Raw genomic sequence first — 23535 nt, forward strand, 5'->3', positions numbered from 1 at the left:
TTATTCTTTCAGTTCACCTAATGGGTCATGTTATTGACATCTGAACTCTCCAGAAATGGTCATGGAAACCTCTATGCCTCGTGTTCCACTAGTATGGCGTTGATCTTCTTAGGACAAGAAGATCACCAAGTGTTCTGCCTCCATTCCTCTCAAAATAAAAATTTGCAAATTTCAGCAATAAAATAGTTATTCAAGGAACATAGGAATATAAATGATTAGGCCTCTGGCAATAAAAGCTTAAAAAAGTTTCAGTCTTCTACTATGAGATTATAAAAGTAAAATAAATTAATATGTATTAAAGCAGGCGGTATTTGGAATGCGTTTTTTTTTTTTTAAATCTCCTCAATCAGAATAGTATTACATTTTAAAAAATACCCATTGTAAAGATTTTAAGGAGTGAAATAGACTTACATCTTTCTAGAATATCTTAAGTTCTTGCTCTTTATAAAGTGGGTTGGCAAATCTGTGGTTCTCAAATATTTGTTTGTGGACTAGGGCCAGTCTGTGGCAAAGATTTAACCAGTCTATATTGAAAAGAGAAAATAATAGTAAGGGAAAAGGAGAGAGATTAAGATTTCTAAAATGCCGAGCTTTCTTTCCTGAGGGAAGACCCAACTTTCCTCTAGGATTTTTTTTTTTTTTTTTTGCGGTACGCGGGCCTCTCACTGTTGCGGCCTCTCCCGTTGCCGGAGCACAGGCTCCGGACGCGCAGGCTCAGCAGCCATGGTTCACGGGCCCAGCCGCTCTGCGGCATGTGGGATCTTCCCGGAGCAGGGAACGAACCCGTGTCCCCTGCATCGGCAGGCGGACTCTCAACCACTGCGCCACCAGGGAAGTCATCCTCTAGGATTTTGCCAGTCTTTTCTTGGGGAGTTAAACGATTATGGTGATAAATGGAGGTTCACTTTTTAATGTCCTTACTTAACAGAAAGTAATTGACAAACCCATGTCAGTATTCTCTCTCACTCCTTTTTTTTAAATTTAAAATTGTTTACTGATCTGTGAAATGTACACACCTAGGAAGGTTCTTATAAGCCCTAAGATGCCAAAGCTGACTCTACTGAAGAGCCAATCAAATGTAGCTGAACTGTTCTATTTCTGATTTATCACAACTGTTGCTATCAATTCCAAATGCAGACAACTTGAAGATATCAATCCCTACCAATGGAAGGTGAATTGGAAATTTTAATCTTGTTAAAAATTACTCATACCTAGTCGGATTTTCCTCATTGTCCTCACTAGCTTTGTTAACTGTCTCCTTACTCTTCAACATGACCTCTCAGTTGTCTTTTCTATCAAATATTGACACTGGAATTTTCCAAATGATTCCAAATCATTACACACTGCTTATATTTATTTTATTCAACAGACCAATCCTTAAAAACGGAACAATTCTCTCCAAACCTCTAGCACTGAAGAACTGAAAGCACTAGCAGAAGTTAACAACTCAGGCAAGCAGGTGGTATGAGATAAGAAAGTGGCTTTCCTAATTATTAGGGAAAAAAAAAAGTACTGAGGCTCCTACATAAGGAATTATTTCCAAGTTCGCTACTCTGCTGGGAAAAATACCCCTGAGCCTTCTTTTTGCAATTCACTGAAATTTATTTATGTGAAATTACTGACGGCCAAAGAGAAGAGCAAATAAATAGCTCTGAGCACTGTCTGCCTCACTCCACCCATCAGTGAAAGACCCTGAGTGTCCATCTTCCGGGGCCTGAAGAGACGAGGGAAAGCTTTGGATTGGCTTAATTCTTTGGGCTGAAAGTTCTTACAAATAAAGTTTGTGCCCCTCTCCGAGTCCTTGGACAGCCTGCACAGGGCCAGGACTTGAGGCAAACGAGGAGGCACTCACTCTAGGGCCCTGCAGGCTCAGGGTTGTCACTGTGCGACCTGCCCCTCTAAGCCTTGCCCTCCAGGGTTGCCTCATCCTGGTCCTGAGCCCACACGTTAATGCATTTGAGATTTGATAGCAAACCCCCAAACAACAGCATGGGTGGGCGTCAGGGGTGGGATTTATCTTGCTACACCTAAAGAATGAATTTAGGAGCAATGCCTGGTGGAGAATGGAAGGACCTTCCCTGCTTGTCAGCAATGAAGAATATAAAAAGCCACAAAGTTTTTATACCTTTCATGCATGTTTCACAATATCTTTTTTAATAACTTCTTTTCTTTATAGCTTAAAGATTGTCAGTATGTAAACAAATGCCCTTTCAAAAATGATTCAAAGGGCGCAATTTTTGGAAAGTATGTTTTCCTCAACCCTTCCCTCTCTGCCATTGAGAACTGTTAAGCCATAATCAGCAAACCCCTTTAGCCTTAACCTCTGTGCAGTTTCTGTGGTTCTTTACTTGAACTGAAGCATTTCCTCCAGGAGTCTATTCCTGTGTTAATCTGTCTTCCGAAAAGCAGCTCTAAAATGGGATTAAAGGCACAAAGATTTTCTCAAGGGTAATGCCCGGTTGAGAGAAAATGGAGAAGTAGCCAGCACAGGCTGGGAGAGCTGAGACTGTGGTGCAGGTATGACAGGGCACGAAGGAGAGAGAGAGGGAAGCAGACTAGACAGTCCTGCAGTCTAAGGACGGGTCTGCAAGGCCATCGAGGGCCCGTGAGCAGTCCTATGTCTCCCTAGAGCTGCCTTTTGCCTTAGCATCACCCCTGCCGTACTTGGTCAGTGCTTGGGGCAGCCTGTGGGCAGCATGGTCCTGGTGCCAGAACCGGCTGCTGGGGCCCTTGGTTAGTTAATCTCCCTGTAGTTGGAGGTCTGCAAGGCACATTCTCATGGCCACCACAAGGCTAGCTGTGGCTTCTTAATCTTTCACACCCCTCATGCCTCAGAATTAGGACTGGTATCCCTTACTCCTCTGATAAAACTTTTGGACCATTCCTCCTCTACTTTCTTTTTAAGAACAAAATAAAACCATGAACTTATCAAAGCAAGCAAACAAACCAGAACAGCAGCTTTCAGACCCACGCCTCTTAGCGGGCCCATCCGCTGACCACTCCTCGTTCACTGAACTTTGATATTGGACAGTGGTCTTCCCCACTCTAATTCTTTCCAACACAGCAGGTAAATTCAATACCTAGGCCTCTCAGTTTCTCATCTTCTTCATCATCATGACCTTCTCCTTTACCCATTCTTCCACACACCCTCAAAGGCCTGCTCAAATAGCACATTCTTAGGGAAGCCTTCTCAGAAACCCAACTTGATCGCATCCTCCTGTCCTGTACTTCACAGCATCTCTGCTGCTCATTCAGAGCTCAGTGAGTTTTGAACATATATGTTTAACCATGTTATTTGACTATTATCTTCTCTTTACCTTTAGTTCCATGAGGGTCAATTAAGTCTGTTCTGCTCTTTTCTTTATTCTTAGCATCTACAAGGTACCTGGCACATTGTAGATAGTTAATAGATATTTTTTGTATAACTAAATGACTAATAGATTAAATAAATGAATGAATGAGTAGATGCGAATTGAGTTATGTGAATGAATGTTGTTGCCAAGGGTTATGTCCGGCTAAATTTGAAATATATATAGCTATTAATGTAATTTAAAATTTCTGAAGAATTAAAAAAACTTTCTTCATTATTTTATAGCCTATTACATATTTTTTCAAAAAATTATGCTTCACTTTATCATCTAAATGACTTTGGATTTGTTTTTTATCTTAAACTACAAACGTCTTGACCACAATGTTCTTTACAAGTCATCTAAGGCTTCCTAGAAGTTCATAGCCCAGGGTCTTACACATAATAGAATTTACTATATACGGCATTAATTTGCAATGCATTAATTCAGCTTCTCTAAGATCTGGTGTTTTGTTTTGCCTAATGGAATTAACCATTTGTCTGATTTCTCTCCATTTGTTTTCACTGAGAGACATAGTTAACTTGACTTATACTTGGGGATTTATTTTCATCATAAGATCTTTATAAAGAATGCATCCATTTCTGATCTTTTATTTTTTTTGGCTTGGTTTTTATTTTTCTGAGTTATTATGCTTTGATTTTTTTTGTGTGTTTATTTTTTCAGGATTTAATTACAATTAAGTTTAAGGACCTAAGTGTAGATTTTCTACGACTGCCTCAGGAAGTTTTTTTTGTTTGTTTGTGTTTTTTTTGCGGTACACGGGCCTCTCACTGTTGTGGCCTCTCCCGTTGCGGAGCACAGGCTCCGGACGCGCAGGCTCAGCGGCCATGGCTCACGGGCCCAGCCGCTCCGCGGCATGTGGGATATTCCCGGACCGGGGCACGAACCCGTGTCCTCTGCATCGGCAGGCGGACTCTCAACCACTGCGCCACCAGGGAAGCCCTCAGGAAGTTTTTTTAAACATGGGTGGAGTGCAGCACTATTTAAAGGAAAGTATAATATTTTGATCAGTTTTCCATATTTAATTTACATTTTTTTGAAGTTTGCTTTTTTAACAGTTTTATATATTAAATCAAAATATGTAATTACAAATATGACTGGCATCTTAGAAATTTTGCCTTGGAAATGAAAGTGTTCTGATCTTTATTATTCTTGGGTTTCCCGTCAGGTTTAATGCTAAAATTATTGTTTTATCCTACTATCTTATTTTCATCTATTTTCTCCTCTAATTTAGTCCAGCATTTGTCAATGTTTTTGTTCTCAGGACCTCTTTATATTCTTAAAAAGTATTGATGATTCCAAAGAGCTTTTGTTTGTGTGGGTTATATCTATCCATATTTATAATATTAGAAATTAAAACAGAAATATTTAAAATATTTATTTTTTCAATCATTTAAAGTAACAATAAACTCCGATATGCTAACATAAATAGTTTAATAAAATGAGTTATATTTTCCAAAACAGAAAAAAATACTGAGAAGAGTAGCATTGTTTTTCGTATTTGCAAATCTCTTAATAGAAAAGACCTGTTTCAAGAATCTAGCCTGGGGCTTCCCTGGTGGCGCAGAGGTTGAGAGTCCACCTGCCGATGCTGGGGACACGGGTTCGTGCCCCGGTCCGGGAGGATCCCACATGCCGCGGAGCGGCTGGGCCCGTGAGCCATGGCCGCTGAGCCTGCGCGTCCGGAGCCTGTGCTCCGCAACGGGAGAGGCCACAATGGTGAGAGGCCCACGTACCGCAAAAAAAAAAAAAGAAAAAAAAAAAGAAACTAGCCTGGTGGTTACCAGCCAGGGGCGAGAGGGTGGGAGCGACTGGAGATATTGACCAAGGAGTACAAGCTTCCAGTTATAAGATGAATAAGTTCTGAGGATCTAATGTACAGCACAGTGATCAGAGTTAACAGTACTGAATTATATACTTGAAAGTTGCTAGGAGAGTAGATCTTAAACATTCTCACCACAAAAAAGAAATGGTAATTATGTGACGTGATGCAGGTGTTAGCTAACGTTATGGTGATAATCATTTTGCAATATATAAGTGTATCAAATCAACATGCTGTACACCTTAAACTTACCCAATGTTAAATGTCCACTGCATCTTAATAAAGCTGGAAAAAAATTTTAAAAAATTTTTTAAGTGAGTAATGTATAGATTAAAAGAAAACAGCTCTTTCTAGTCATGCTGAAAGGTCAAGCACAATCAGGAGTAAGCAGTGATCATTGAACTTAGCAATGTGATCCTGGGTCACACTGCTACTTCCTCACCGCTTCTCTCACCTGAGAAATTAAATATTTAGTTAGGCATCTCAAAAATATGGGAGTGTTTCTATTCTAACATAATCCATATGCCATAATAATCTTAAAGGTGGTCTGCCCTTACTTCTATCTTATTTCACATAAAAACACTAAGTCAGAAAATAAAAAAGTCATAAACCATATAATTACCAAACATCCAGATGGTCCTACACTTCTTAAAATGTTCTTCCTATTCTTATGTAACTCTCCTAGTGAGTTTATTCCTATAATCTTGTTTCCTTTTCTCCTACATATAACTAATAGTGCATTCCCTGTTTTTCATTAAGGCATGAAGATGAATGGACTTTTGATTTATGACTTTCAGGTTATTCGAACTTATGAAAGATTTTTTTATAGATAATCATAAAATTATGATTAAATAGAATTTGAGATTATATTAAACACATTTGCTGAAGTGCAGAATATCTCTATAAATAAAGTACTGAACTGATACATCTTTTAAAGTAAGCAAAAATAAGAAAAGTTTTAAAACAACTTGCATTATCATAGATACACTTTCAAGGAAACTTTTTCAATAATTTACTAATAAAGCATTTAAGTTACCAACAAATTGAAATAATCTAAAGTTAATCAAGGTTTGACATATAAAATATCTTTTCATGTAATTACTTTCCATAACTATATTATTTCTTGATTATTTTATTTATAAAATTATTTATAGCCCCTATATATTTACATAGAAAGATGTCCACAATATATTGTTGAGCAAAAAAAAAGCAGGTTTTAGAATAGTGTGATTAGTATTATTCCATTCAGGATTTTTAGAAATCTACATACATTACATGTATGTTTGCAAATATATGGGAGGAAACTGGGAGAATATATGTCAAATTATTGACATTATTTATAGTCCTAGTAAGGGGTTAAAAGAAAGGATTGTGTTTTATACACTTTTATATTGTTTGGGATTTGCCACTAATAAATACTATTTTCTATGTCTTTAAAATATATTAGATTGTCAAAAACAAAGTTTCTCCTTTCATTTTGACAAAGTATTTGTTTTAGTATATACATGTCTGTAACTTGGATTATACATACTTTTCATATATTAAAATATATATCAATAAATATTCTTGTTTTGGTAAGAAGAGGGTTTTTTTTAACAAATTAGAATCAGAATTTTAGGACTTCCGTTCTCTGGAGTTTTAAATAATCACAGCTGCACAGGTGCAAAAGCTACAAGACAGTGAATCAAGAATGATTGCTAGAGACAGCCTGCATATTTCTCTTAATGTAAAATCCTATTATGAAATAATACTTTGTGGTTCTCTGAAAATTGAAGAAACCAGTTGCAATCATTTAAGTTTTATGAGGTTTTTTAGTTAATTGCATTTTCCAGCTTTCTTATTAGTTGCATTGAGGTAAATCAAGATTTTGTTCTCCTGCTATTAGTTCTATGTGCTTGTTTTCTAACATGTTGTCATAGAGATCAAGAAGAAAGAGACTTTATGTCTAGTGCCAATTTGTTCCAAAAATGAGACCAATTGTCACAAAAATACATAAAGTACCTCAAATTACCAATGACTTTCACCAAAAATCCAAATACAGTTATTACATATTATCAGTAATAATACAACTCTCATCTTTACTACCCTATACAAGAGACTGTTTTCTCAACTTTTTTAGTTTACCTTGAAAAAATTGTTGTGTAAAAAGCAAGGTGAAATGGCCGGCAGATCGTGTTCACCAGGACAAAGCAACATCTCACAGAAAACCTTTAACCTGCAAAACATCAACCTGCATCCTTTCACTTGTGAGAAGAGAGTCCAAGTGTCTGATGCAAGAAATCTAACAGGCAACAAGAACCCAGCACAATTAGAAACACAGCAGAGAAAGAGCATGCAATCAGCTGTAACTAACCATCTTTTCAAAGAAAAATTTCTTTGAATTCCAATCAAGACAGCTCTGTCTTGTAGACTGGGGATGATTTTGAGGGGTGGGCTCACGGGAATATTACTAATCCTCTAACTCACAATAGCAAACCTCAATAGACTAGCCTTCCACACTACATGGCTCTGACTCAGCCATGGCAAATTCACTTATCCTGTTTCAGGCTAATTAAAATAAGTCTGTGGTAGCAATTTTACTGAAATTCTAGCTAACCTAAAGCAAAAGTAAATCGTAATATGCTATTTTCCTTATCTACTGAGTCGGAACCAATGCCAATTCTAGATTTGTCAAGAGTGCTCAGTACATTGATTATGCTTCCAAAAGCCAAATAATAAACATCTTTTAAATTATTTCACATGAGTAATATTGTTCACACACACCAGATTTCACCGAAAAGAAGCAAGGCACTTTTCCTTTTCTCCCGATCTGTAAATCAGTAAATATCCATGATATACAGAACACTCTGTCAACCACTGCATTTAGGTGAAGGGTGGGAATATTTATTGTTTTCCATTGTACCTTTAAAACATTTTTATCATGAGTATTTTTGTCAGTTAAATATAGCCTCGGTTGTTTTTTCAAAACATTACTTCTCTTGCAAATAGTCTCGGATAAAAAATATATACTCTTCTTATAAGTGATCCAAAGAAAACCTGTGATATCTTTGCCTTTCTCCGAGGGGGAAAAATGCCAATTTATTTTTCCTTTTATGGGGAAGATATACTCCTTCTATTCTGGAGATATTCATTCACACCATTTTCTAGTTGGTAAAACTCTGATTTTAAATATTTGACCATGTCAAAGTGAGAAATAAATTTACTAAATGGTACCTTGCTGCCTATTTCCTTATCAAAGTGTGTCAGCAAGAGTCCCATCAAGAAAAGAGCTAGGAAAGCAGAAACTGCTCTAGATATTTCTATCAGGAACCAGGTAATTCTTAGAAAAATGGCTCAGAGACTACTGCAAAATCTCATATCTCAGAAGTCCACACGCCTTCCTGCTGCTGCCAGAGGAAGGAAAACATGGCACCAACTTCTCTTCACCCTGCAGGTCTGATACAAATGCATCTCCTAGCAGACTCTAACTCAGAACATGGCTGGGAATGTAGTTCTTAAGTGTCCTGCTATCTCCATACAAAGGAGAACACAGCAGAGGGGAAATGATGCTAAATTGCTAACAGATAATATGTAGGTAGCAGGTAGGATTGAGGTGAAATCTGTCCCAGTGGTAATGTCCAAAGACGTTTAAGCTGTGATTTAACAACTCATTGTATAACTACTGAGATGAATAATAGTTATAATCCACTCTCAGTTATCCATTTAGGGAATTTTCCTCTTTGATCCTCCCATTTTTATTTCCTTGACCACTTGGATAGGGAATTTAAATCCCCTAAATACTTCCTAAATACTAATTTCAATGATCTAACAGATAAAAACCATAAATTAACTTACCATATACCTGTATCTACATTACTATATATCTATGGAGAGAATATACTAGGTGCAAGGCATGTACTGGAAGTCGCTCTGTCGGATGCAAAGATAGCCCCTGCCTTTCAAGTGTTCACAATTATTGGGAAGCGAAATGAAAATACAATCAATATAACTCAAGGCAGATTGTGTGCAACTAATAAGAGGCAAAAGAAGAAGTAGAGCAGGAGAGATTCCTATGAAGTAATAATGAGGAACTGGAGAAAGCCATGGGGAGGCAATGCTTTTTGAGGTGTAAGGATTCTGACAGATGGAATTGGAGTGAGGGGCATGCCAGAACAAGAAGCCAGAGTGAGCAAAGTGAAGAGGCTGAAGAACTTGCTAGCATTAAAGTAGCAACAGATACTACAACAGATGCCCACAGGGGCCAGCAGTGATGGAAATGAAGCAGCCTATGTGGAGACTGTGGCCAGAAAGTGAATGCACAAGCCACCTAAGGAATGTCCCTGGTGAAAACGTTGGCCCCGTGTTATCAGAGCTTCCATTGTTCAACCGAAGTGAAAACTCATATTCTAAAGTAAAACTCCAATTTTAAATTGTTAACACCTAATTAAAACAAAAACTAAAACAACTAAAGCCTGTTCAAATCAAATAAAACGCATCTATAGCCCATATATGGCCCCAGGGCCATCGATTTGCAACTTCTGGGTCAGATGCCCTCTACAACCCCATCCAAGGAATTCTGGTTTCAATTATGAACTTCATTGAATAATATATGTTCATCTTTTAAAATTATGCATATTAAGCCTTACCTCAGAAATTTTCTTCCTATAAATTGTGTGTCTTTGAGTTTCTTCATAAATCATTGTAGAGTTCTTTAGACGTTCATTTGCAAGGGGCCTAGAGTGATGTGGAGAAGTGACAGGAAAGGGAAAACAGAAAGAAGATAATCAGAAATGCAGATTCTACAGACATTTACCAGTGTAACTAATATTTATCAGTCTCTGAGAATTGAAGACTGATGATTTTATTTATTTTCACTAACCAGGGAGAGAATAATGAAAATTGTTTGTAGTAGAGGAAATGTTGACTTTCTGGAATAATAATAATTAATTACATTAGCAGAGGTATACCCTGCTAATATACCCAATGAATATAGATATTTAAAATCCAGTCTACTGTAATGTTTCCTTCCATGTGTGGACATTCTTTATTTTCAAACATTGCTTATTAACTAATTATTTCCCCCCAACTGTGTGATCATACCATCATACATAACAAAAAAAAGGATAGTAATAACAGGGCATAGGTCAAGAAGTAAAAAAAAAGGCCTAAAAAGTAGCCTTGGTGCTGTCTTGCTTTACTAGCAGTTTCAAACTGAGCTGAATGCTGTACCAGTGAAAAATCGATCTACGTTCTGTAAGAAATTTAACAAAAGACGCAAATAATATCGTAAGCCATTACATAAAGTTTCTACTTTCAATCAAACAGGCCAATGTTAATATTGAATTCACTATGTTAATACTTCTGATCACATAAGTCTTCTGTGTGTGATCTGCCACCAGGGGAAATCACATTTATCTGAATTTCAAGGAGGAGAGAACTCCTCAGGAGAATCTCTTTTAATAGTGTCGTTATGTACTCAGAAAACATTTCAGACTAGAAACTTGGATAGATATTTGAATTGGGCTTTTCCCAATAGTGCTGCTTTTTCAATAAGATAGCAGAGTAGCTAATGGAACATAATGAAAAAGATCAACAATAAAATCAACAATTTCAGAAAAAGAAAAAAACCACCTGACAATGTTCTCTTTGCTTACAGTTACCGCTTCACAGAACAAGCAGTGTAGAGTGTAGGTAAGCATACATACTTTCAGTCTCAGAACAAAGAATAAAAATCTAAAAAGGTAAAAATGAAAATGTGTGCTATTCCGCTGCAATGTGGCTGAGAGTTATAAAGGCCCTATGAACAATATTGAGTTTGTGGCGGCACAATCACATCACGAAAGATTTACCTTCACTCTGCAAACTCAATATAGGGCAATAACAGTCTATTACAAGCAGAGCAATACAACATCAAAGGAATGTTTAAAAGAACCAGACAGAACCTTTAAATCAACACAATTGGGTTATCTTCCCCCAAAGGAAGCACCATGGGAGAGCTCATAGCACGGTTTTTCAAGAGGTATTACTAATTTACCATAAGTTATATTTAATACACTTTTAAAATGTGTTTTGTAATCTTTCTCCACTTTTTAGAACACAGAGCAATAAATTAAAAGAGAAACAGTCCCCAAAGAGCAAGAGACTGGGAGAAAAAATGACAATAATTTTATTCTTTGGGGGTTTAACATTTCAAATAATTTTTCCAAGCTGAAAAGGCTGTATTGGATCTTTTTCTTCTCAATTTCAATAAGATTCTTTAAATATGAATCTAGAGGAATAATAGTAAATAAAATAATAGTAAGTTTCTACTATTTATATTTATAAAATTGATTCCAAATTCCATTAAAAATAGCAATATTCATCATAACATATTTGAAAACTAGTAAGACATCCTCTTTAACATCTCCAGTAAAGAAGTAAGCAATTTTATTCTGCCTTCTTATGACTGAAATGAACATTTGACAGGTTGAGTTTCTTATCCAGGTCATGTCAAAAATGGTAACAGAATTTATTGTGGAGTAGTACTATTCATTGCTGGCAGTTCTCAGGCATTTTCTCAGCATTTTACTATTTCCACATGCATTTCTATTTTTAATGTATATAATAGTGTGTTTCATTTAATAAAGTATTGATATAAGATATTATTTTTCTATGTATAAAGAGATGTTACTTTTCTATACGTAGAGCACGGGTTTTGTTGTTATAAACTTTAAATCCACGTATTTGTGTTTCCCATGAGGATAAAGGGAATAACTTCGCCTCATCTATTAATGTCTGATATTTGCACACATAAAGTCATAAATTTCTATATGATGCTAATAGAACTGCTTCTCCAATTCTTTCAAAAGATTTTTGCCTTTTGTTTAGCATTTTTGTTTTGGCTTAAGTTATCCTGATTCATACCAGAGATATATATGCAAAAGGCTTTAAATTCTGGATAATTTGTATCTGTAATGGCTTTTCAGTACATGAATATTTTAGTACTGAAAACACACCCACAGCAGGTGCACGAAACTGCCTGTAACACATGGCATATGGGAAAGTACTAGGGTTTGTCCCTTTTGATATAGCACGGTTTTATTGGCATCATACTGTAAGATTTTGTAATAAATCAGATAGTGTATGGATTTATACTTATACGTCTGGTGTTGGAAAATATTTAATTCATGTTTATAATGTTTTTAATTTTATAACCAGCTTCCTAAATTTCTTTTCAATTGACCTTTGTGTCAAAACCATTTCATTTGAAATTGCCCATTACCAGATAATCTTTTCAGCTATCTGAGTTGTTTTGCCCTTTTTCTTTTTTGAAGCATGTTCTTTTTTAGAAGTCCATCCAACTTCTTCATACTAATATTGTGAATTTAAAGGCAAAACTCTGAACCATATTTGTTATACTTGTGCCCGGGCAGTAGAAATTAATTTCATCGGTTATTACATACCCTTGGTGAGGTTTTTGGAGTTCCATTATTTGAAACAATTGGTGTGAGTGTGATAGAATTTTCATATTTCATATTGATGTGATTAGGATATGTGTTCCCAACATGTGTTGGCAGGTTTAGCTTGTTAGCTTGTTTATAATCATCAGACCTGGTCCACTGAAATAATAACTAGGAATTCACATTTTTCCCCCATCCATTCAACCAATTCTCTCACTAAGATCCAATGTCCAACAAGAAGCTTCATGTCATACGCAGTTCCAATGTTATAAAAACAACCACACTGATATTTGTTCGCTGCCTGATGTCAGCACAGTGGTTAAAAGAATATATACCCTGGAGTCAAACGTGACTTTGAAATTCTGCTCAACTACTTAATAGTCACGTGATTGTGTCTCAATTTCTCTTCTATAAACAGAGATAACAGTAATATTTATAGGTTGCTATAAGGATAAAATCAGATTTTGCTTATAAAATGCCTAGCTCTATGGCATATAGTATGTCCTCATGAGATGTTAGCTATTCTTATTGAAAAAATATGTTCAGAAATGCTCTGACACCTTCCAATTAGCGTCATGAGTATTACAAAGTTTACCCAACTATGGAACCTACTGGCTGTGATAAAACAAAATAAGAATGTTGACTCTTGTGCAGAGATTATAGGACCAACACCTGCTGCCTAACAGTAGTGGGACTCATACCAAGTATCAATGAATGAGTAACCACCCTAAATAGCTATCACAGTCATAAGGCAGTTGGTTCTATAGTCTAGATCTGTTTAAGAATTGAACCAAGTCACCTGCTGACTATAACAGCCATTCAGAGGAGTGATATAAAATTTAATGTTAGTGATTATCTCTTATGATATAACATCATGTGTATATTGCTTTCCAAGACTTGCTTAAAGAACATTTTAGAAATGATACTCAGGGTTGTTTCAGTAATAGAAGTGAAGCACCATCTATTTTTACTAAATCATGGCCTGTAAAAAAAAAAACTGCAATTCAATGGCATCTAGCTCATCAACATTTTTAATTAAGGTAGAGAGGAGAATATGACTATTGTCAGAAACAGACAATTCATAGCAGTTGGCTTAACAGAAATTTTCTAAAAATAGATCATACTCTTTTAACAGTGAGGCTTGACATTAAAAATTACAATAAATGTATTATTAAGGTTTTATTAATTTTCTTTCAACATTTGTTATTAATTGACCAAATTTATGCTTGCGTTTTATTTGGGAATATTGCTTCTGCTGAACTGGTATGCCCCTTTTTGTCCTTAACCACTTCCTATAAAGTGGCAAAAGTAGACCATCCTTTCACTATTTTCTGGTTGACTGCCATATCTTAGGAAACACTCTTCTTCCCTCCCTAAGAAAATTCTACGAGTGGCACAGAAATATTTGAAGTTAACACCATCTTGGTAGGTACATTCATAGTTCATTAAATATATATTCATTTCTTTTATTTGTGATTACATGTATTTATTTGGCCTTACTCTGAGTCTGCTATTTTCCTTCAAATTCCCTGTAGGCAGAATTTATATTTCCTACCTTTTTTCTCCTATTTCCTCCATACTTGGTACAGTGCTCTTCAAAAGCACTTAAATATGGCATATAGTATGTACTCAAGAACATAACAAAGGATAGGATAGGTTTGTCTAGGATCCATTAAAAAGATCAAGATGTCTTTAACGGCCTGAGTGGTTCAAATTCTCACACTTTATTATTATTTTTAAAAATTTTAATAGGGATCAAAACATTTTACTAAAGAATTGATACTACTCTGGTATATTCTCCCATATTGCCCAGCAAATATGAATAAGTTAATCAATAAATTAATGCATGAAGACAGATAAAAGAGTTCCAGGGTCTTTCTACAAATCACAGCCAATTAATGCAAACTAAGAATTTCTAGTTACCAATGGTCTTTGCGGCCTTCTCAAATACAAAACAAAATGTAAGTATTATATTACTTTATATCTCAATGGAAATTTACAAGCAGGGTGAGGTTCCCATTTATCCCCAATCTAGAGACGATGTTGATGATAAAAACAAGCCCAAGGACCTAAAACAAGTGAAATGTGGGCAATGACTTCAAAGAACCAATTCTAGGTTTACTATGCTTGTATCTGAGAGATATCTGGGATCCTGGATGTGTTAGAGGATGACCTCAGTCTGGGAATTAATCCCACCTAAACCCCCAATATTCCTCAAGATTAGACTAATCTCTTAAAATTTTGGGTGAGATGCCAGGATTTTTCAAATTAGGTGCTGACTAACTAATAAATACCCAACTACCCTTACTGCTTCCACAGCCTAAGGTGCCAGCCACACAGCTGCATATGATGGTATATGATAGATTCTACTTACCATCCATGTTCTATCCACTCTCTTCTCCTGTTACCCTTCCTAACAAAATTCTAGGAATCCTTCAAGATCTGGATAAAATATAATTTCTTTTCTCAATTATTTCAGGAGTCATTTCCAAACCTTACCATTCACATGCCCATCACCTCCCTCCCTTCAGCCTTTTGCTTATTCAACAAATATTATTTGAGCATCTATTATGCTCCAGGCACTCTTCTTTATACTTGGTCTGAGCCAAGCAGATAAAACTCCTGCCCTTGTAATGCCTAATTTCCTTTTTTTTTTCAGCATCCGAAATCTTTTTGCTTATGTGCTGCCGAAGCAAACACTGTAATGTTTAATTTCTAATGGAAGAATAATTAACTATTCTTTCTATGTTCTCACATTACATTATTATTGCATTTGTCACATTTATTGTAGATAGTTGTTTATATGTCTTTCTTACTGGATAGCAAGGACCAGATAACAATTATCTTTTCAATTTTTATCACCAGCACCCAGCACATTGCCTTGCACCATGACATAAGGGAAGAGGCAAAACATACTATACAGTTTGGAGGCTCCCTATTAAATTTGAATTTGCTCAATATTTATAATTTCGTTACCAATTGCTGCTTAAAAAACTAACCTAAAAAATTAGTTGCTTAAAACAATGCTCACAATTTTATAGGTCAGCAATTTGGAAAGGGCTCAGTGGGGTGGCTCATCTCTGATCCACATAGCTTCAGCTAAAGCTATGGTGGCTAAGGCTGGATTATTCTCTTTCGGGATGCCTTCTTCATTCACATTTTCGGTAACTTGCAGCAACTAGTTCTTCTCTCTCTCTCTTTCTCTCTCCCTCCCTTCCTCCCTCTCTCTTCACATAAGTTCTTATCCTTCAGGGCCTCTCCATGAGATATGGGCTTCCACAGCATGGTGGTCTCAAGATAGTCACACTGCTCACGCGGCGGATGGTTTCTAAGAGGTAGAAAGCAGAACTGCCAGGCCAGTTAAGGGCTACACCAGGAACTGGCCCTGCATCATTTTCTAATGGTCAAAACAGTCATGAAGACTGTCCAGATTTAAGGAGATAGAGAAATAGACACCACCTCTTGATGGTGGAGTGGCAGGTAGTACAGAGGGCAGTGGAATGACCATATTTTGGTGGTCATTGTAGAAAAATAATTTCTGCCATTATTTATGATAGATGTCTAATATGTCTAATCAGCCATAATGTGTTTAGGGGACATATCAGCATTGAAGTCAGATTTAAATTGTTACTGAGCAAAAATAACCTACTCCTATCTCAAAGATTTTATTTTCATATACTAAATGGGTGGTGATGAAAAACATTGAGCAAGCAAGAATTCTAACAACTTCTAATATCAATATTTTAAAAAACATACCTCAAAGTTATTAAAGGGGATTTACTAAGTTTTTCAAATTAAAAACACTTGATATCTCAATTGTGTTCCTTCTAAAACTTACACAATTTTGAGTTATTTCTTAGACATGTATTTCTCATTAACGTTTTTTTTTTTTTTTTGCGGTACGCGGGCCTTTCACTGTTGTGGCCTCTCCCGTTGCGGAGCACAGGCTCCGGACGCGCAGGCTCAGCGGCCATGGCTCACGGGCCCAGCCGCTCCGTGGCATGTGGGATCCTCCCGGACCGGGGCACGAACCCGTGTCCCCTGCATCGGCAGGTGGACTCTCAACCACTGCGCTACCAGGGAAGCCCCTTCTGTATAGTTTTTAGTTAAGACTATCCTTGATCCTTGGGCTAATTTGAGAAGGTTCCCCAAATCAATCCCAACAGGAACAAGTAGGCCAAGCACATGTCACCTCATTTTCTAGACCCCTTTCATAGTATAGTATATTATGTGCCCTGATATTTTTTTCCAGCTGCTTATAGTCCTTTGGGGAATTCAACCATTTATTATGGAAATAAGAAAACTGGCCACATAGTAGAAGGCTAAATAATTGTATTTGGGGGGGAAATTATGGGTATGAATATTCAATTATGGTTTTGTGAATGTATATCTGTGGTGTTTTAGTTTAAGTCATCAACTTTGCATTATGATTGTACAGCAAGTTTTTCATTGCTCTTTTTACCCTATTCATGTTATAGTGTCTATAAAATAACACTTTATGTTAAAATCAATCTCTATGTGGTTTTAGTAATTCAAGGTGGCATTTATAATTTTCTTGTAATATGAATTAGTATGAGTTTACTTAAATGGTCAACAGCATTAATACAATGCAAAGCACTGCCATAATCCAGGTATAGAGACTCTGGTTTATTACTCAAGGTTGAAAGCCCCTTTACTTATAATTTTCCTTAATAAAACATTCAAATTGAAAAGAAGCCAATTTCCCTGAGGAAACTACTGAAATGTCTCTACAGAGAAGAAAATCAACTACTGAAGCAGACATTTTTGAGAACCAAATTAAGAAATTTGGCCAGAAAAAAAGGCAGTGTGTATTTGGACCCAAGGAGTGGGTGAAATAATGCTGAAAGAACCCTGTTCACCCTCTGTGCATTTGCAACACTATAGGATGGGCTCCAGGAGTCCTGCCTTGCTGATATGCCACTCCTATGACCCATGCAAGGCATATGATGAGGGTGATGAGGATGTCTTTACTTCTAAGTGTGGTTATGTTTCTGTGTGCTGCCATTAATGGGTATTACCATAAACCAAGTCAATAATTTCACAATACTACTTGAAAACCAAGCTTCATGGTAGTGCTTATAGCATAGCAATAAAATAAGTCTAGGATGCGAGAGCTGAATTCTTCCTCTTATATTGCTTTACAAAGTTTTAAGCAAAATAATCAAAAAGAGAAAAGCATTATAAATTAGCTATACTTTTTTTGTTTCAATATTTTAAAAATATTTATTTATTTATGTATTCATGTATTTATTTGGCTGCAGCAGGTCTTAGTTGTGGCATGCAGGATCTTCAGTTGCAGCATGCGGGATCTTTAGTTGCAGCACTTGAACTCTTAGTTGTGGCATGTGGGATCTAATTTCCTGACCAGGGATCAAACCCAGGCCCCCTGCATTGGGAGTGTAGAGTCTTAGCCACTGGACCACCAGGGAAGTCCCTGTTTCAATATATTTAAATCTAAGCTTTATGTCTTTCCTGAACATTCAGAATAATCGAGTTGAAATGATTTAGTGATCTCACAGCTCAGTTAAGTAAAATCTCAGGATATCTTCCATCTTATGAGTCTGTTAAAAATAGCCCTCTATTCTGTAGTAAACTATAATGGAAAAGACTATGAAAAAGTATATACATATATACACACACACTAGATCTTGGTCTCTAATACCACTTTGCAATAAAAGGAACCAGGGCTCCTTGAAGAAATGGCTGAGTCCAGAGCTGGCATAGGAAATACACAAGATCAGCATAGAACATCTTGTTAGGCCAGAAGTAAGGAAGTGCTAAAAATAAATAAATAATGGAATATGTTACAAAGACTAGGGAGAAGCTTGAAGGTATTCCACTGATCAAATCAAGAGCAACTTGAACACAAAATAATTAAGTACACTAATAAATTATAAGCAATTCCAAAAAATTGGAAATCATGGTTCATATCAATAATAAATAAATAGGGGAGCAGGGAGTACTCTAGATTACATTAAAATGTTAAATGCCAACTGGTAAATGAGGAGGGAGTGCAAGATATGGAAAATCAGTATTATGTAATCATCACAGTAAAGACTGGATCAGACAAGAATGATCAATGGAGAATATACTGGGAGAGAAATTTTGATGAAGAGCACATTACTTGCATAGTCTTAAAGGGTCTCACCATAGTTCCAAGGGAAAAATGATAATTATACAGTGGAGAAGCTAGACAATACATTCACTGGGTGATCAAAATTAACATCACCAATGAGGAGTTTATAGGCATCATATGCCTTCAGATAAGATACTCTGAGAAGGCCATAATGTCATCTATGTAGCATTCTAGCAAAGAGGCTTAGAGAATATAAGCATAAGTTAATATTAGATAAATGCCAAATGAGGAACATTCTTTAAAAAATAAAAGACGGGAGACAGTAGTCTTCAAAAATGTAAACAGTAAAAAAAAAACAAAGCAAGGTTATGGAAATGTTCTGGATTTTAAAAGACTGCCAATCAAAACTACGAGATATATCACCTCACATCAGTCAAAATGGCCATGATCAAAAAATCTACAAACAATAAATGCTGCAGAGAGTGTGAAGAAAAGGGAACCCTCCTACACTGTTGGTGGGAATGTAAATTGGTACAGCCACTATGGAAAACAGTATAGAGATTCCATTAAAAAATAAAAACAGAGCTACCATGTGATCCAGCAATCCCACTCCTGGGCATATATCTGGAGAAAAACATGGTTTGAAAGGATACATGCATCTCAATGTTCATTGCAGTGCTGTTTACAATAGCCAAGACATAGAAGCAACCTAAATGTCCATCAACAGATGAATGGGTAAAGAAGATGTGTAGATATATACAATAGAATATTACTCAGCCATTAAAAAGAATGAGGGTCTTCCCCAGCGGTCCAGTGGTTAAGACTCCATGCTTCCAATGCAGGGGGCACAGGTTCGATACCTGGTTGGGGAACTAAGATCCCGCATGCTGTGTGGTGTGGCCAAATAAATAAATAAATAATAAAAAGAATGAAATAAGCCCATTTGCAGCAAAATGGATGGACCTGGAGATTATCATACTAAGTGAAGTAAGTTAGAGAAAGACAAATATTATATGTTATCATTGTATGTGGAATCTAAAAAAAAAAATGATACAAATGAACTTATTTACAAAACAGAAACAGACTCATGGACTCAGAGAAGGAACTTATGGTTACCAGCGGGTAAGGGTGAGGGAGAGGGATAGATGGGAGTTTGGGATTGACATGTACACACTGCTCTATTTAAAACAGATAACCAACAAGGACCTACTGTATAGCACAGGGAACACGGCTCAATATTCTGTAATAACCCAAAGGGGAAAAGAATTTGAAAAAGGATACATGTATATGTATAACTGAATTACTTTGCTGTACACCTGAAACTAATACAACATTGTTAATCAACTATGCTCCAATATAAAATGAAAATTTAAAAAAAAAGCAAGATTACAGACATGTTCTGGATTTTTAAAGAGTACAAAGACATGACAACTAGACGCAATACCATATCCTAGAGTGGATTATAAGATGGTAAGTGTGATAAAGGCATTCTATCGGTCTTAAATTTACTGAAGTTGTTAACTGAACTGTGGTTATGTAAGAGAATGTCCCTATTCTTAAGAAATATCCACAGAAGTATTAAGGCAGATGCAGAAAGAAGGTGAGAGAGAACTTGAGCCAATGATTAATCAAATGAGGTAAAATGACAATAAGAAGTGAATCTTTGTAACAAGTATCAGGATTTTATTTGAACTACACTTATTCTTTTTTTTAACATCTTTATTGGAGTATAATTGCTTTACAATGGTGTGCTAGTTTCTGCTGTATAACAAAGTGAATCAGCTATACATATACATATATCCCCATATCTCCTCCCTCTTGCGTCTCCCTCCCACCCCTCTTGAACTATACTTATTCTTGCAACTTTTTTGAAAGGTTGAAATTACTTCCAAATAAAAAGTTAAAAATAAAAAACCAGCTCTGCAGAAGCAGCATACACAAGAAGAAAAACATTTCTGTTTCCCACTGGCAAATTTACTCCAGCATGTAATGGAGTATGCCTAAAGCCATTATGCAGAAAACTAGGAATTATTGTGTGCCCACATCTCAGGTGAACTTGATTCCGATTAATGTAGTAGGCAGTCTTGGTAGTTAACTAAACTGCCTTCAAATCAAAGGCAGTGTAGTACAGGCCATGGGATTGGGTTAACTGTAAAAAACCTCGTTCTTAAGTCCCTAGGTGATACCTGACACACTCAAGCACTAACTTTGTAGGCTTGGGTACAGAAGATAAGCAAAAAGTCACACAGTGGTTCCTCTGCATTTGGCCCAGCAGCCAAGTTTAAAAGGACAAACAGGCTGTACTGCATAGAAGGTGAAATGCTTAAATGTCAGAGAAGCATTGTTAGGACCTATCTGTATGCACAGAAACTATCATGTGTTCCAAAAAGAAGAGAGTACATTTCATGAAGGGAAATGAGAATAAAAGACTGTATCCTGTTTTACCATTCCCAGAAGACACAGAAAAAAATCTTTTAACAATTTAGATGTGTTGACTTTACTGACCTATGTATTGTGTCAGTCTCAAAACCAAGGGAAAATATACAAAGTGTTTACATATTTCTCATTTGAAGGCACAACAGGGAAGCCAATTGGCATTAGTCTTCACTTTTAAAGGTGGCATCTACTTTCTAATACATTTCAGTACATCCTTAAGAGCTATAAATCTTGACTGATTCTTTTGCCTTGTATGCTCTCCACTACAGACTTTTATGAAAGGCTGGTGAAAGATTTATTCCCTCTAAAAACACATTAGCTAAATAAAGCCTTTTTATTGCTTGCTGAAGATACTTTTTTTGTTTTTCTTTTTATTTCATCTTCTTATTTCCTGTACAAATGGAATTATTTAGTTGAAATTATTTGTAAAATATTTATTATACAGTGACGAATAATTGATTCTTTGTCCTTTTCTCAATAAATTGAGATTCTTTGGATGAGATTGATAAGCTCTTCAAACTCAGGTGGAATTAACAGGGAGAAGTTTTAAATAACTGAGAGTTGAAGTTGTCAGAAGTGGGACAAAGAATACTGACAGAGGAGGGGAGTTCTCTGGCTTGCTTGGATTGGGGGGCTCAGTACTGCCACACAATCTTAGGTACCCCTCTGTACCAGTTCTATATCAGTTTTGAAATATTTCTCACTTTATAAAGCTCTTTGTTCAAAACAGCAGGCTTCTTTTCTGTATCATCTTCTGTTTTGTTTTTTTTTTTTAATGAGTGAGAAGATGGCAGTTTGGTTAATTCAATGAAGCAGATATGAAAGGGAAGAAAAGTTAGGGTCTTAAATTGCAGTCCTCTCTATTAAAAATACGTGGGGCAGGGCTTTCCTGGTGGCCCAGTGGTTGAGAGTCCGCTTGCCGATGCAGGGGACACGGGTTTGCGCCCCGGTCCAGGAAGATCCCACATGCCGCGGAGCGGCTGGGCCCGTGAGCCATGGCCGCCGAGCCTGCGCGTCCGGAGCCTGTGCTCTGCAACGGGAGAGGCCACAACAGTGAGAGGCCCTCGTACCGCAAAAAAAAAAAAAATGCGTGGGGCATTTTCTCCTAGGGCAAGTCATTACATTTCTTTAGATTTGTTTACTCTTATTTAAAACTTGCCAAACGTAAAGAATTAAATTGTTGAAAGAGATTAAAACTATCAATATTTACATGAGTTTCATTTAAATAATAAGCAAATCCTAAGGAATATAGATCTCTGAGCCAGAACTCCCACCTTTGTAGTTAAGTTTCCCTGAGTAAGTTACTTTGTTTCATTAAGTACTTGCCTCCTAAGTTTCGGAAAAGAGTAACTGAGATAATTAACAGGGCCTGATAAATAGTAAGTGTAAACAGATATTAGTTATTGGTGTTTTCACTACAATTATATGAAGAGCATTCTGTTGACCGTACATGTCATGGTAATGGATCTGCTCACACCACTTGAACTGTTCTTTCAAGACCCCTTGTCCCATCATTGTGTCCTTATTTTTCCCAGGTGCTATTATAGAGTCTCTAATACCTTTGGGGATTATAAATTTACATGTCTGGTTCTTCCTACTGAGGTAATAAACTCCTTCAGTGCAGAGATGATGTTCGTTTTGGCTCTGGACCTTAGAACAGAGCACAGCCTGCACTCCACCCAGAACTTGTTAACATTTATTAGGCACTAACCAGTGCTAGGCCCTGCTGTAAGTGTCTAACCAGTGTTATCTCAGTCTTGAATGTCATCTCGTTCTACCTCTATGAGGTGGGGAGGATTACAGTATGATTTTAATTTACAGATGAGGAAACTGAGGCACTGAGAAGTTGAAAAGTTGATGAAGGGCACACAGTAAAAGGTGAAGCTGGTGATTTGATACCAGCTGTCTTTCCAGAGAGCCTGCATGCTTATCCATCTTGCATACTGCCTCTTAGGGAATATGCAACATATATAAACACTCGGACATGCTCCCATTCTTCTTAAGCAAATGATAAGATCTCCTTAGGCAAATGGTATAACCAACAAACCACGTGAAACTAGCTGGGGCATATTCTGTACTTTGTTCTAAGCAGAATAAGACAAAAGCGTGCTCTTCTCCCTAGATTAAGTAGAGAGTATTTCTTAATCTTAAATGAGAAAATCGAATCCCAAGATTTTGTAAAATCGAATCTCTCACATGATTCGAGTTAACCATCCTCAGTCCAGGGGTTCTCATCTTTAACAAGCACCAGAATTACATAGAGGACTTGTTAAAACACAGATATGGAGACCCCATGCCCACAGTTTCTTATTTAGTATATCTGGAATATTTGAATTTCTAATAAGTTTCTTATAATGCTGATCTGGAGACCACACTGAAAAGCACTGTCCTAGT

General features: G+C 36.6%; 1 long non-coding RNA gene across 2 annotated transcripts in view; it reads right to left on the reverse strand.

The window, feature by feature from the left end:
- The window catches only part of LOC113625962 (uncharacterized), a 199709-nt gene that overhangs the window by 49208 nt on the left and 126966 nt on the right, over positions 1 to 23535 (reverse strand). For both annotated transcript variants that reach the window (XR_003434971.1, XR_003434970.1), the window contains exon 3: positions 9816 to 9903. This is a non-coding gene — a long non-coding RNA (uncharacterized LOC113625962). The remainder of the gene's footprint in view (positions 1 to 9815; positions 9904 to 23535) is intronic.

This window comes from Aethalodelphis obliquidens, unplaced genomic scaffold (assembly GCF_003676395.1).
Source record: "Aethalodelphis obliquidens isolate GAN/ISIS:26980383/991018 unplaced genomic scaffold, ASM367639v1 scaffold17, whole genome shotgun sequence".
In the NCBI taxonomy this organism is placed as follows: Eukaryota; Metazoa; Chordata; class Mammalia; order Artiodactyla; family Delphinidae; genus Aethalodelphis; species Aethalodelphis obliquidens.